General features: G+C 42.9%; 1 long non-coding RNA gene across 1 annotated transcript in view; it reads left to right on the top strand.

The window, feature by feature from the left end:
- The first annotated feature begins 579 nt into the window (after positions 1-579).
- Positions 580-14,220, top strand: part of LOC116994749 — a 45,169-nt gene continuing 31,528 nt past the window's right edge. The window contains exon 1 of the long non-coding RNA XR_004417565.1: positions 580-672. This is a non-coding gene — a long non-coding RNA (uncharacterized LOC116994749). The remainder of the gene's footprint in view (positions 673-14,220) is intronic.

Here is a 14,220-nt window from a genome sequence, read left to right as displayed (position 1 = left end):
TTTATCCATAAGCAGCATTAGCTGCACTTAGTTCCTGCTGTAGGGAGTGGTGCTGGGAAGGTGCCCAGTGGTGTCATAAAATTGGTGACACTCAGTGAATTCCTTCCTTGTTCCTTTGGTCCCTTTCTGGTTTTGTTTCCCTACTACAAATAATTTTTCCAAATTACATAAATGAAGCTAAATGGACATCTTTCCAATTTGTAGTTACTGTTAATTAATGGTAGCAAAAAGAGGCACGATTAGGTGGTGTATGGCAGATGGGGATTGTTTCCAATTTGCTGACCTGGTGGAGACACCAAATGGAATTCTGGCTACCCAAGGTCAACACTAAATCACTTATTAATCTTAGAACAGCATTTGACCCAAATTTATTAAGTAATTTCTTCAAACCCATGGAAGTAAATGAGATTTTGGGATCAGCCTGTACTGGTGATTATTTGATTTCATGGGAAATAAAAGACATGAGACTTATGAAATGTTTATTGTTTATTTTCTTTCAAGTGAAACAATGAATGCTAACTCAAGAAATGTGAGTTGTTTGTAATTTCCTGTGGAAAGCTTCAGACATCTAACCTCAAGACAGAAGGAAATGCATCGTGTGTTAATCAGGCAGAACAAGGAATAGGAAAATAGGAGCCTGGATGCAAACATTTCACAAATCTCAGTGATGTGGTGAGTGAATTTTGCACATATTTGTAGCTAATTAACTTGCTTCTGAATCACTGTAAATTATGTTAGTGTGGCCACTGTGACACCAGGGTTTCAAGGAGCTCCCAGGGAACACAAGAAGGTTTCTTGGAGAAGGCTGGCAAATCCACAAGAACAAAAGCCCCAGGCTTTTTGCAGCAGTGACAGAGGGGGCTGAGTCAGTGTGCAGTGCTGGCTCCTCTCCAGCCTTTCCATCAGCTCTGTGCTGCTGGAGGTGTTTGCACTCAGCTGCAGGAGCTTTGGGAAGTGTTTTCATGGACTGCTAAGGTGGGCTTGGAAGGGAAACTCAGTGCTCTGTTTATCTGTGACCATGAACCCTTCTCTCTCACCAGGAAAATAAAAATATAATGAGGAGGGGGAGCATTCCCAAAGGTCTTTGTGGATCTATGTAATGTTGAGCTAAAGGAAGTTAGAGGTTAGCTGATGTTCCCAGAGGCACAAATGGTGTAAACTGATGTGTAAAGAAAGAATTTACTGTGCAAGGAACACTGTAAGCACTACCACACATTCACAGCTGCATTTGCAGTTAAGTTACAGATCAGGTCAAGTGTCTTTTGCTCTGTGGTTTTCCAGAGGTCTGGGAGACAAAGCTGACATCAGGACAGGTTTATACTTTTCCCCCTCAGTGTTTGGGATTCTGTTGCATTTTTATCACTGAGGAGCAGTTTAGAGAAGTGTTGCTTGAAGTGTTGCACAGACATTGAGAGGCCAACACCAGTGACACAGGAGCAGTAGGAGGGATGATAAAATGAGGGTTTGCAGCCTGGGCCCTTTCTGAACGTGGTCAGGTAAGTAGAAGGTAATACAGTTAAAGTGTTGGTGCCATGCCTAAACTTCTGGCCTGCCCTATTACAAGTGCCTGATGTCAGAGATCAAGCACAGACAGCAGGGACCCTGCAGGGTCTGTACCTCACTGGGAGGAAGCTCTGTTCATCCTGAAACATGGCAGGGAACAGCCATGGGGACACTCACTGCATAAAGGGAAATGTTGGCTCAAACTGACCCATGGCCTTCTGTAAAAAAAGAACAGGAAAAAGTAAGTTTAAACCATCCAAAACACAAGTGAGAATGATTAGAAAACACCTCTGAATAAAAAAGGTGTTACTGAAAAATACAACCTAACAGCAAAAGTCTACAGTTAAAATTACTTCAATTTGTGCAGCTGTAATAAAGTTCCAAGTGTCAAATTAGCATTTCTGTTTTATTTCCAATTGCAGTTCTTGTATTTTGCATTATAACTGCACGGAGGTGCTATTAAGAAAAGCAGAGCCCAGATGTTGCTGCTGATTGTATTGTGTATAGTTGTGCAGAAGGAAAATAATACCTGATTTATGCTAGAAAGCACTGTGGAGATAAATGCAAGCACCAGAACTGGATTTAAATGATGTTGCTACAAGTGAGATGCATTTTCCCTTTCCCTAACTCTGCTATTCCCTAAGCCCCCTGTAAGGCTTCTAGTGCAATACTCTGCAGTCCCTGTGCAACCCAACTTTCCTCAAGTCTGAGAGAGATTTATGGTTATGTTACTTCTGTCACTCAGAGCATCATAAAAACTGTCTCCCAGCAAGAAAACAAAGATTGCTGCATCTCAAAGAAAAGCAAATACTCTGAGCACAGTTCCAGGTAGATGCTCAGATGCTGTGGATTCCCAGAACTGCCTCTCTGGTTTGGGCCATGTTGCCTCTTAGAATCACAGAATACTGTAACTTTTAAAGATTTCTAGAGGCTTCTAGTCCAAGTCTGTGCTTAAATCACTGCCAGCTTGGAGTTCAGTCATTTTGTCCAGCAGAATTGAAGGAGATCCCATGGCTTATCTGGGCCCCTGTTTTTCACCATCCTTGTTTCTCTCATCAGAATTTCCTGTACCCAACCTTGCCTTTAGCTTGTTGATAAAGAGAAAATATTATCCTTCCCCCTCTCTGGTGACTCACTGGTAGAGTTCAGCACAAGATCCCCTGCACTCATCTCTATTTATACATTTACTGTCGTGTATGATGCAAATGGGATAAATATAGGTAATTTCTGGCTCTTGAAGGAGACCAGATAAGGTGGCAATCAACCTGGAGTGTCTGCTTTCCATTTTGTTTGTCCTAGGCCCAGCCTAACAGCCTCTCCTGAGTGCCTCACAATGCTTTTAATCACAGTGCACTTTCAGATAGTTTAAAAAATGGCCCTGCTGTGAGAATCACTATTTGCTGCTAATATAAAGCATCTCTAAAGGCAGCTTGCCATGGCTGTGTGCTTATCACAGGTAACCTCCTGTTTTGTGCCAGGGAGAACTGAGCTTCCCCGTGTGTATCAATACCTGCCTCCTGCTGCTGCCCCAGCAGTGCTAATTAGAGCCATTAATTCTGCTTGGCTAAGGGGTGCACTGAAGCTGCACCCACTTCTCTGATGGCCCCTTAGGAAAAAAAATCCAAAAAATCCTTTCTCCTCATGTTTGCAGGTTAGAAGTGCCTTGCAAGCACAGATGGGTGTGGTGTGTGGTGTGTGAAGGCTGCTGGGGGGGCAGGTGTGCCCTGCTCTGTGTGCCCAGGAGAGCAGGGCTTGTGTCACTGGCTGTGACTGATGTCCATGTGCATGTTCAGGACACAACAGAGCATGGCAGAGGGAAAGGTGGCACTGCTGGGACTCCAGCAGCAATTCCCACTAAACTCATGGTGCAGACACATCTCTCCAAGTGACTTTGGCTCCTGGATTGCAGATCACCCCAGCAGGGAAACCAGGATCCTGTGACTTTGGGAAACACAGCCAAGCGTTGTGATTCATTTGATATCAAATCCTGCTGAGTTCCTGGGTTCATGAGTGGCTCAGTTCCTTCTCTTCTCCCATTATTCAGTTACCTGAGGATAATCCAGAGTTTTACACAGCCCAGGCTTTTGGTAAACACAGGTGCATGAGGTATGGTGTGAAATGCAGGACTGTGGAGGCACTTGGAGATTTATTGGAGCTTGCAGCTTGTCCCAATGGACTTGGCTTAAAAATACATTTCAAAGATAAAAAATGGAAAGTTTTTCCCATCCACGAACCACATGAGACTTGGGTTCGTTCCTGTTTTGCTTTAGGTTAAAACTTGCATTTACTTTGGATTTTTTCCTAGAAAAAAACTAAGGAAAGAGCTTGCACTAAGTAGTAGTGTTGTGGTGAGAGAGGGGAAAGATTTAGCTTGAAGTCTGTAATGTAATAACTTAAATCTGGATTTGAAGTGATTTTAATGATTAATGGTCACTTGGCTACTTTTGAGATCTAAATATTTTTCTTTTCATCTTCAAATTTCATTTGATACCTAAGGGCTTAATTTAAAAAGGAAGCAACATGCTGGTAGGAAAAGCTCCAGATTGAAGTAACTCCTGCTTTTATTTTTTTCTTTTGATAAAAATAGCACATGAATTGGGGGTTAAAAAAAACCCTAATGCATATGATATCTCATTGGGGAAAATAAGGGCTACAAGTCCCCACTCTCTTCCAGGAGAGGTATATGCAAGGAAGGAAAAATAGCACTTAAATTGCTTTGAAAAGTCAATTTTCTCTATGGCAAAATTGTCAAGTGCATTTTGTTTTACAGAATCTATGAATATTTCAATTTTTCATGTTTATTTGGAATGCAAATAGATACTGAGTTATCAGAATTTGCCAGTGGGCAAAAAAATCTGAATTTCAATCAATTTTGCTAAATACCCTGCAATGAAAGGTTTCTTAGAAGCTTTACTCAATATTTTTCATTGTACATGTGCAAGGAAACGTGATCTTGAGGCTTGGAGTAATTAGTTTGGGTTTTATCCCCGTGAAAACTTCAGAAGAAATCCAAAATGTTACAGAGCATAGATTCAGGTTTTAATGAGAAAAAAATAAATAGAAATTTCAAAACCAGCAAACTTTTTATTACATTTTCCACGAGGGTCCTGATTCTTCTTGATGAAAATTAACCTTTTTTTCCTTTCAAAAAGAGAAATCTCAGCTTTGCAAATTGCTGTTTGGGTGGTGCTGCTCCTCCTGGGGCACAGCAGAGCGAATGTAAAAGCCCTGATGATGTTCTTGGGCAGCTTCCTTAGAATATTAGCAATAACAGCAGGGAGATTGCCATTCTCTGTGTGGGTTGGCTTTGTGCCCACCCTTCCAGCTGCTCCATGCTTGAGGTTTTCTGGCTGCATTTCCCTGTGCTGGGACTGTCCCATAACAGCTGCACCCTGAAACGCAGAGCTGCTCTTGCAGATCTTCACCAGCTGAGCAATACTTGTGTATTTAAAGTGAAATAAACTTCACTTTCTCTTTTGCCTCCCCACGGGCTCTGGTTCTGCTCAGTTTTATGGGAGTAAATCTTGGCTTTCTGTGCTTAACCTCAGTGCTTTATTTCTGGGGGCTTTTTGGCCAGAACTGTGACTTTTTGGATAGAAAATGGAGCTGGAGTTTGGGTGTCTCCAGTTACCAAGCACTACAGCAGACATGGCTTTCCTCCCTTTTTGAGCTGCCAGGATCCAGTTCTGGAAGAAAATCCCGAGAGGATGTGCCAGGTGTGTGAAATCATTGCTTTTCACACTTATTCCTGTACACAATTAGTCTCACAGTTAAGTGCAACTATGTGAGTGCCTTAGAAATACCCAAAATAAGCAAAGGGAAACAGAGAGATGACACAATTGCTACTTGATAAAGTAGATTCACTGTTTAAAATGTCATAGCACCTCGGCCAGATTTATGATGTGGTTTCCTACAGCTCCCTCCTGGTGTTCTGCCAGGAGATTATCTTGAATCCTGACACCTCAAATCCTGTTGGTGCTGCTCTTATCATTAGAACAGAGCATCTTACACGTGGTTGCTGAAATGCCTGTTCTAGAGGCTGGTGCTGGTATAGAGTATATTTGTCTTAAATAAAAAATATTCAGAAACTGAACTGCTTCCCATATGGAATGGAAGATAAAGCAACATTTGTGGCTCTCTCTGTCCTGTGATGGGCAGGTGTAAAGCAGGAAGGATGTAAATGCAGATGAATTTGTTTACACACACATTCTGTTGTATTCTTCAGAAGGTAAAGTGTTTGTGTGCTTTTCTAAATCCTTTTCTAATGTTTCCTATTAACATGTCCAAGTTAATGGGTGCTTGGCTCACATAAATCACAAGATGCTGGAAGTGAGGGAAAGGAGTTGTTTTGTCTTGTTTGGCATGTTCCAAATCAGCATGGTCAGGACTAATCCCAGTGATGGGCTGCCTCCTCCCTCACAGCAGAATTTGTCAGCAGAGTCATCCTTTGGGGACACTTGCTGAGCCCTTTCCTTGCCCTTTTCTGACTTCCCAGGAATGTGCCAAGTGCCTGTCAGCTTTGTCCATTACTTCAGGAATCACTTGTGAGGTTACTGAGGACACCAACTAAAACTCAGCACTCTGATTTTGCAGTTACAGTATCCTGCAAGAGCAGAATATTCTCATTACAGATTTTGGGGTAGCACCAGTTGGAATAAGTTTTGTACTCACTGAGGAACTTTTATAGAAGAGATGATGTGCATGGGAGTAAAACTGAGCTGTTAAATCCCATTGCTCCATACAGAATGGAAAAGAAAAATAAATCAGGGATTAATTGCAGCTTTTTGCCATTCAGATGCAAACCCAGATAATGATGCAGACACAATAAGACTTTGAGTTTTCTCAGTTTAATTTGAGCATTCAATATAACTCGGTAGAAATTCCCCATTGTTGGGTTTTTACAAATTTAATTGGAATAGTCACAAATAGTAAATGAGCACTTTCTTCAATACACACAGTCCTTTCCCAGTCAGTGAAGGATTAAAAATGAAATTTGTTTCTGAGAGGTGAAATTAGAGTATTTGTGTCATTGTTATCCTTTCATGTTTTGCCTTTTTTCATCCTTTATTACTCTTCTATCTTTAATGCTCCCCTCCTTAATTCACTCTTCAAGGCAGTGGGAATGGCTTATAAAAGGATGATGACAGCATGAATGGAATTATTGTGTCTTTTGGTTTGCAAGTCTCACCCAGTGTTGCAGGAGGGCTGTGAACCATTTCCAGACCTGAGTGCCTCAGTGATTTGTTGGTTTGGCAGTGGTGTGTGAGATTGTGCAGGTCAGCCCTGCGCTCCTGTGACCCCTTTTGTGCTCTGCTCTGCCTCCCTGACATCCACTCACAGAGTAAATAGATAGAATTTACTGAGAGGATATCAGTTCCCCTTCACAGCTTTCCTTAGACTTCCTCATGAGCTGAACTTGCCTTCTTTCTCACACCACCACATTTGGCTCAGTGATGAAAACACCCTAAGAAAATTTCAAGTACATGACAAATAACTGTTTTCTCAAAAAAAATCATCCATTGTCTGTATCTGTGTCTGTGGCTATGGGGCAAGGGAGAACTAAGCAGAAGTTGTGTTTAATGTGCCAAGGGAGCAGGGAAGTAAATGGTAAATTCTGTGTGTTGGCTGCAGGGGCAGGGAGACTGGAACTTGTCTATTTTCAGAATTTGTTAGCAGCATCTGAAGCTTGGGAGTGTCACTGGCAGTGGGTATCTGACAGTAAGTGGCTGAGAGTAGCCAGGAGAAGATGAGGATTCCGGAGATTTTCTTTCACAGCATCAATCAAAGGCTTTTAAGGGATAAGGATCATAAAGAGATGTGAACTGAGATATGAAAGAGTACTAGTTGTAAAAAGCCACCAAATGATACTTACCAGCTGTATTTGGATTAGCCTGAGACCATCAAGAGCTACTTTTCTAAGGCAGAATCTCAGAAAAAAAAACCCTTTGGTTTTTCACTCTGTGTTCAAACACAATTTCTGTCATCATCTCAGAGGAAAAGTAGGAAAAGTCCACTTGATTGTGCTAATGACAAGCTGTTGATGGATGTGTCTCCTGTAATTTGTGATGCTGTGTTGGCATGAAGGAGGGCTTAAGGCCAGTTGAGTAATTAATGAGTGTAAAGTCCATGCCGCTACAGTGCTGCTACTGTCAATAGCTACTCACAGCAGTGCTGCAGCTTGGGTGTGATAGAAACTGAAAAAATCTGTCAAATGTGCTCCTGCCCATCCCCAAGATCATGTTGTATCCCACATTTCCTGTGGGCCCCAAGGAAGGGGAGCCCCAGACACTCCCAGGTGTGTGTGAGTTGTGTAGCTCTAACACAAGCACACACAAGAGGAATTTTTCCTTTCAGGACAGTATTTTCCAAGGGCACAGCTTGTCCTGTTGGCCTTTGCTGAGAGCCAGAGTCAGGTCTCAGCACTTTGTGCTGCTGTTGGAAGTGGAGCTGCTCTGTTCTGTTCCTGCCTAAAGTCAAAGCTTTATGGAGCAGTTTAGTGTTCAAGTACCTGTGACTAGTTTGCAGTCTCACTTCATGTCATCCTGCATCCAGGACAAGAATAAGTGCTTGACTCACAGCAGGATCTTGCCTCCTCCTTGGAATCCTAGAGGTTCTATTTTGTTCCTGCATTATCAAATATCATCAATAATCTCTGTCTCTCAGCTGTTACCCCAGTGATCATTTCTCTGTTTGGTGAATGAAACCTCTGTGCCATCAGAGGGATATCTTTCTTTGCAATCTCTGGAATTCTCATTCCTGGGATCATGTCACTGGTGCCAAACCCCCAAAGTCCAAACTGATGTCTCTTCTCTTTGAGCAGCAGCTATAAGCAGCACAGGTCTGGGAGCATGATAAATTCCTCTTCCTTCTACTTCTGGAAAAAAACAGCATTTGCATGCATTTAAACTTGTTGCTGTTCTCAGTCTTCAGTTTGAATTTGTAAGTGGAAATGACAGTTGTCATGCTTCTCATCAACAGGTCTCTGACCACTTTAGAAAAGAGGATTATAATATTATTCCCACTTTGCAGTAGCAAAAACAGATGCAAAGCAAAATGATGAGGATTTGCTTCCTCTTAGAAATGTACCCATGGAATGGTGCTTGGGAAAGCATGGAGCAGGGACCCAGGGCAGCTGTGAAATCTCCATCCTGGGATGTAGTCACAGCTCAGCTGGACCAGCCCCAGCAACCTGCTCTGCCTTTGGCTCATGGTTGGACCAGAATAACTGGTCCAGTGTCATGCAACCAGTGTCATGCTGTGCTTGCAATTCCAGAGACAGGAATGACTCAGGTTTCCAGAATTCCAGAGCTTTGTTTGGCCTCTGCCACTTCATGCAAAGTAAGTTGTGTGTTTTCCATGAGAGAGAGAAAAAGAAAACTTTCTGGCCCATTTTATTTTGCTTGGAATAATATGGCAGAGTCACAATTTCAGCCAGCTCAGTGCCAGTCCTTTTTGTGGGAGTCAGGGCAGAGCTGCTGTGGTCAGAGAAGTCAGAGGGGAAGCAGTGTCACCACAGAGCAGAGCAAAAGAGTTCATTGAGGCATCTCCACTCAGGCACAGCAAACATCAACCACCTCCTGCATCTGTGAAATCCAATTGCATCACGTTTTATAGACACACAGCTGACATAATTGAGTAATTCTGTTTATACAGAAACCATTCCTGCAGCAGTTTGCTCAGCCAGGGATCTAATGTCACTGGTAACCATGGCACCATGCTCTGTGCATTTATCAGCTCCTCACACTTCATTTTGTGCTGGCCTGTTAAAATAAAAACAGAATCAGATCTGTGTTGTGGTCTCTCTGAAGGTTGAGGGGTACATGCAGCAATAGGTTTTGCATCAAGAAGTGTTTGTGATGGAGGCAAAGGCTCTTTGGGGATCAGCCCAGGTGCTGCCCAGCACAGCCCTGCTGTGCTCTCATGCTCTTCCCTTGGATTTCGGGTGTCCTGGGGGCACAGAGCTCTGCTGGGAGCTGGGGGAGCTCCCTCAGGCCCTGTGTGTGCTGCACCATGTGGCAGGGAACACTGACTTGTCAGTGCCATCTCCAGGGACTGCTTTATTTTTTTTCTATAAGAGACACATCAATCCTCCTCCTAGGAGAATGTCCTGCTCACTGGTTAGTGAGTTTTGCACACATATTCTCTGCTCTTCAAATATTCTGAGGATGGTGTGTTTGGTTTCCACAGGGTGGAGTGGAATTCTCAGCTCTGAGTCTCCCCTTTCCCCTTTCCTCCTGCAGATGCCATTCAGGCATTTTCCTTAGAGGTGAAAAAATGCAGCTGAGATCTCTTAGATGAGTTAGGGAGTTGCAAAATCTTTCATGTCTTCATGTCAGCCTCGTGGCAGATTTATCACAGAGCTGTCACATAACAAGGGAGGTGCTGGTGGCTGTGTTTGAAAGAAATGCTTAGTTCCAAAAAAAGGGGGAAAAAAGTGTGAGGGAGGCTCTGACAGACCCAACTGTAAGAGTGTGCTCTGCCCAGCCCCAAGGAATGGCAGCAGAGGTTCCTGCACTTCCTTGAGTTCTCCTGTGTGCATGAGTTCCCTGCTCTGCTGGGCCTCCAGTGACACCCTGTGCATCCCAGGGATCATCTCAGAGCCATCCTGGCCCTGTGCAAAATTCTCCTTGGGCTTTTTGGGGGTGCCTGGGTGAGAGCTGTGGGCTTTGCTGTGCTGCCCACACACCTGAAAATAGGAGATGGCACAAAAATGAGGGCAGCTTTACCATTAATGAAACGAGGGGGTTTTGGGAGAAAATAATTGGCAGTGACCAATTACAGGTTCAGATGCAAGTTTTCCATCGTGTTTCTCAGTGCAGAGCTTTATTGAATTATATTGCTCTTCCTGTAGAGGCATTCTCTTTTGTTGGTGAAGCGAGACCAAAATAATGTTGGTCAGAAATATGAATTTTTCATAGGTGACTGGTGAAGGCCTTGTTTAAGGCTAAGGCTCAGTAGGTTTTCAGCTGAAAACTTCAGCAGCTTCCAAGTGAGCAGAGGGGTTTAGCAAAGAGAAAGCAGCAGCACATGGAAGGAGCCCTTTGAGGACTTGCACTGAGACAAGAAAGTGTTCAATTCTCTTTCTGGTTTTTTTTGCTGTTTTGGCCCAAGTTTATTTTGCAATACCTCTCCACTTGCATTTTTTAATGAAATTGGGTTGCTAGAGCAAAATGGAGCATAAAGCCACAGTCTAATGCTTGCAAAATGCCTGGATTTTCTGTTAAAGAGCAGCTGTTTTCTCTGAGCCTGTGTGCCTGCCACTGGCTGACAGAAATCTGATTTTCCCTGAGAATTTCCTTAATTAAGTTGAACATTTGACTTAACAAGAGAGAAATAACTTTATTGGTGGATGGTGTTATGCTGAAAACCAGAGCTTTTAGTCATTATATAATAAAAATATTTCCTCAAGCTTTGCCTTAAACTAGCTAAGTATAGATGAGTCAGAAAGCTCTGGAAGGCAGACACTGGTGTGTAATGGGACAGATTGTTGGAAGCCCTTAGCTATGCTATCCTGGATCCTGGAGTGCAGTGCATTTCTGATGGAATTACACACACTGCTCCTCTATGGATACCAGGAGTATTTCTGTGATTATGGCCTTTCAGTGAATAAGAAGTGAATTAATACCGATTAAATTGCATTACAGAAATAGAACATTTTCACAGCACTGGAAGCTGCTTTGCCAACAACGCTGTGCTGGGTGCTGGGAACTGTTTCAAGCTACTTAGCATTAATGAATGGGAATTACTAAGTATAAACATTTTAAATTTTTTTTTTATTTAAGAGGATGTTTCTACCAGTCTTGCTGATGTTGAGCTGAGCAATTCTGATGTTAATTATATAACATCACATTTCTCACTTGTTCTCTGTTCCTCCCCTCACATTTTTTTTTTTAAAAAGCATTTTACTCACCTTTAAGCTAATGAGTTGTGGAATTCCACATGATTGATGCCTGGTTAGGCTCATGGTTCAGCATGACTGCCATGTGAGATCACTTGGTATGAGGCAAAGGGGAATTGTGCTTGTTCTTAGGTGGTACCAAGAATGCAGAAAGGTTCATGTAACATTGCCCAGTGACAGTAATAAATAATTTTCCTATCTCTGTTTATGTAGAACATTTTCTTGGCTTGCACTGTAAAACCTGGCTATCAAAAGTATTTATGTTATGACTCTACCTGAAGTCATATAACTGAGGTAACTTAATTTTTTTAGCATAACTAAGTCCTGCAATAAGGAGTTACCACTAAAATATTTATTACTGTTATATTAAAAAAGTGTTCTACATTTTACCCACTTCACATTGTCAGGAGAGACTGGAAATAAGAGGTTTTCTACAAAAGTCCTGAAGTAGAAGAGTACAGACATCAAACTGTGTTTCTTCTCTTTTAAATACCCTGTGTTCTAGGGACTAAGAATATTAGGAAGAACAATATCCTTTCAGGATTAGCATGTAATAGTAACAATTATCTCCACTGGGAACAGCCCCAGAGAACCTGGAAAACGTCAGAAGGGAAGGATGAACACGTAGATGGAGTGAGTGGGGTGTGCTGGCATGGGCACATTATTGTGCCTGGAGGGTTTGAGTCAGAGATGGAAATGTGCAGATTTTGGAAAGTCAGCACGAACCAGGCAGTGCAGTTGGGCAGTTCCCTGCTTGTGGCAGCCCTGGCAGATCCTTTGGGAGAAAAGCGTGGGACCATTAGCTCCCAATATCCTCTGAGCCTGGCAAGTGTGAGGGAAGCTCCCACTGTTCACAACTGAGTCATGCATCAAGAACTCCCGTGTCACCAGCAGATTCCTTAGCAGAGGTGGGAGGCTTCTCAGGTGAGAACACCAATCCCATGAATGTCTGATGTTCCACTGGCAGCTATTCCAGGATCCAAACCAGCAGGTAACTTCTGACCTTTGTTTTCCCCAAACTGTCACAAGTGAAAGGAGCCGCATTTACCACAGGACTTTGTAACCTGCTGGAGGCTGACACCCAAACACAAAATTCAAACTCCCTCACAGGCTTGTTCCCATGTCACAATGGCTGTGTCCATCCATTGCTGTGCCTGCTCTACCCATCTTTGTGTTTTCCATCCGTTTGTTCGGAGCAAGGAAAATGAAACTTCACACAAAACCTCACAGTTCATTCAGGAGACCTGAAGTCATCCAGGGGTTTGAAAAACAGCCTTAGGTTAAAACAAATGTGTTTTCTGTAGACTGCGGATTGGCAGCAAGAGTATTTTACTGCAGGGAAAGAACTGGCAGGGTGGAAAATTTCCCAAACTCTCTGGTGGTTCACAAAACAAGAATTTCCAGGTGCTGTGCTTTGATGTGTTTGCTTGAGGGTGTGTGGGCACCCTGAAGGTGACCTCTGGCATTGCCTGCCAGGGTGCACTTGGGGATTTCCTTTTCTCCCAGGAACTCCTCCAGAGCTTTCCTTTCCTTCCCTGGCAGCACAGCAACACTGACGAGCACCTTTGCATCCTGATTTGTGTGCAGGATTTCCAGCCTTTATTGCCCCAAAGAAACCACATCAAATTTTCCTTTAACTCTCTCCCTACAAGGAAAAAGCAGAACAAGGCAAAGAACAGAGATGGATTTCTCCTTCCTTTTGCTCTGCTCAGTCTCTTGTCTGTAATTACTGTGTATCACCTCTTGCTATTTTGAAGCAACATATAGAAAGAAATCTTTTCCTTTTGATTAAATGCCAACAAATCCACAGGATGGCAGAGCACAAAAAGAGCAGTTGACAGTCCTTTTATATTCCTATACAGACACACAAACAGGGCCATGAATCTTTGTGAGAATGGCTGCAGGGTTTTTACAGCATAAATCATTTGAGAACAGAACCAAACCCATGCTACTGAGGCTTAACTAATTATATTAAAAATAATAATTTAATTATCAACAAAAAATAATGAGTGGAACAACCTAGTGCCACCTGCCATGTGAAATTAGTTTCAGGAGGGCTCAGGCATTCTGAAAAATGCTGTTCAGGAGATTGAGAGTGGTATTTTCTGACCTGTAGCTGAATTGGAGGAAAGGACAGAAAGCTGCAGGGTTTGCAGTTTGGTATTGAACACTATGAATTAATTACTCTGCACTGGTGAAAATTAAAGTGTGGATTTCTGGTAAAAGCAGCATCAGATTTCAAAATGAAATTATTCCACTCTGCCTTTGGATGTTTTCTAATGACTTCACCAACTCCTAAACCCACCACTGTCTTTAGGGAAAGTTGTAGTGGTATGGATGTTATGGAGTGAAAAGGAAAGCCCACAGGAGGTAATGAAGCAAGTGGGAAAGAAAAGAAGCTAAAAGGTACAAGAAGAAAGCAAAAACGTTGCATAAAGAGCAAATGCCTGTATTTGGGGTAGCTCTGAATGTACAGGGATCAGCCCTTCTGGATCCTTTCCTCCTGGATTGCCCGCGTGCCATGGAAAAGGTCCAGCTCTGCCACCACTAGAGGACACCCTCGCATTTAACATCTGGGTCTTGCCTTACATCATCCCAGCCACAGTGAAACAGGTGCTCTTTGGGAAGGGCTGAGAGAGGCGTGTCCAAAACGGACCCTAAACACTCGAGGAGTATTTTAAAAAGTGGGTTCATACTTAATTAAAGCTAAAACCACTATTAAGGACATTGAAGAAAATCCAGGGAGGAGCAGAGCTGGGCATCACTAATTGCAACATCATCCTCTCTCCCTCCTCCCCTGGTGCTGAAGCAAGAGTCAG

The sequence above is a fragment of the Catharus ustulatus genome, chromosome 3, assembly GCF_009819885.2.
Source record: "Catharus ustulatus isolate bCatUst1 chromosome 3, bCatUst1.pri.v2, whole genome shotgun sequence".
NCBI classification, from domain to species: domain Eukaryota; kingdom Metazoa; phylum Chordata; class Aves; order Passeriformes; family Turdidae; genus Catharus; species Catharus ustulatus.
Note: the sequence above shows the minus strand (reverse complement) of the source record. Positions and strands in the feature narration are given on the sequence as shown.